This window comes from Meriones unguiculatus, assembly GCF_030254825.1.
Source record: "Meriones unguiculatus strain TT.TT164.6M chromosome 13 unlocalized genomic scaffold, Bangor_MerUng_6.1 Chr13_unordered_Scaffold_39, whole genome shotgun sequence".
In the NCBI taxonomy this organism is placed as follows: domain Eukaryota; kingdom Metazoa; phylum Chordata; class Mammalia; order Rodentia; family Muridae; genus Meriones; species Meriones unguiculatus.
Window position 1 is genome coordinate 504,351 of NW_026843648.1, and position 1,775 is coordinate 506,125.

Consider the following 1,775-nt stretch of genomic DNA (forward strand, 5'->3'; position numbering starts at 1 on the left):
CACAATCAAGGGGGAAATTATAAATGTAAACAAAGTGATAAAACAGTAAGATGTAAGTCCTTTTTACATTTAGATCAAATTGTAAACTTAATTCACTGTAATGAATCACTGTAATGAATGTGAAAAAGCTTACACATATACCAATTATCTTTGCAGCCATGAAAAACCACATACTAGTGAGATCCCCTATGAATGTAATCAGTGTGGTAAAGCGTTTAAACGTTGCTGTGATCTCCAGAGGCATGAAAGAATTCATACTGGAGAGAAGCCCTACGAATGTAATCAGTGTGGTAAAGCCTTTGCATGTCATAGATCTCTTCAAAGACAGGAAAGAATTCAGAATGGAAAGAAACTCTACAAATGTAATCAATGTGAAAAAGCCTTTTCAAGACATAGTAGTCTCCAAAATCATAAAAGGACACATACTGGAGAGAAACCCTTTGAATGTAATCAATGTGGTAAAGCCTTTGCAGATCTCAGTAACTGCCAGAGCCATAAAAGAATTCATAGTGGAGAGAAACCCTATGAATGTCATCAATGTGGTAAAGCCTTTTCACAACTCAGTAGTCTCCAAAAGCATAAAAGAACACATACTGGAGAGGAACCCTATGGATGTAATCAGTGTGATAAAGCATTTTCTCATTGCTGTGATCTCCAGAGACATGAAAGAATTCATACTGGAGAGAAGCCCTATGAATGTAACCAATGTGGCAAAGCCTTTTCACATCCCAGTAGTCTCCAAAGTCATAAAAGAACACATACTGGAAAGCAGCCCTATGAATGTAATCAATGTGATAAAGCCTTTGCACATTGCTGTGATCTCAAGAGGCATGAAAGAATTCATGCTGCTAAGAAATCCTATGAATGTAGTCAATGTGGTAAAGTCATTGCACATTCCAGTGACCTTCGAAGGCATGAAAGAATTCATACTGGAGAGAAAGCCTACATATGTAATCAATGTGGAGAGCCTTTGCACGATGTTGTGATCTCCAGAAGCATAAAAGAATTCATAGTGCAGAGAAACCCTATGAATGTAATCAATGTGGCAAAGCATTTTCACATTGCAGTAACCTCCAAAGGCATGAAATAATTCATACTGGAGAAAAACCCTACAAATGTAATCAATGTGATAAAGCCTTTACACATCCCAATAGTCTCCAAAAGCATAAAAGAACACACTGGAGAGAAAGCCTATAATGTAATCCATGTGATAAAGCCTTTGCACGTTGCTGTGATCTCCGAAGGCATGAAAGTTTTCATATTGGAGAGAAACTCTAAGACTATAAACAGTGTATTAAAGCCTTTGCATGATGCATTGACCCTCAAACCATAAATAAATCATACTTGAGAGAAAACCTTATGAATATATTTAGTATGATGAAACCTTTGTACATTTCTATAGGTTTTATTATTGTGAATGAATCATATTGAAGAGACACCCTATGAATGTATTTAATATGGTAAATGAAAGTTTTGCATTTTCATCTACCATAGAGATGTAATGAAGTGATATAATCAGCAATCAATTGTATATCTCACTACATAGCTTGCTGTGATATGAATATATAATTTGATGTTCCATGATTCTGCATGTTCCTCTTAATTATCCATTTATGATTTCATCTAAAGTACTGCATTCTATAGGAAATATATGAAGATTCTAGATAATGTAACAGCAAGAATATTAATTTCAAAACCACTTCTGATGTGTGTGCGGAACATAATTATGGGTTTTTATGTCATGACAGATATGTAGAAACTGGGAGACAACTTTG

The 1,775-nt window shown here is 35.2% G+C and overlaps 1 pseudogene; it reads left to right on the plus strand.

Annotated features, from left to right (window-relative positions):
* Positions 1 to 520: 520 nt before the first annotated feature.
* LOC132651029 (zinc finger protein 431-like) lies at positions 521 to 1,197 on the plus strand (annotated as a pseudogene).
* The last annotated feature ends 578 nt before the right edge of the window (positions 1,198 to 1,775 follow it).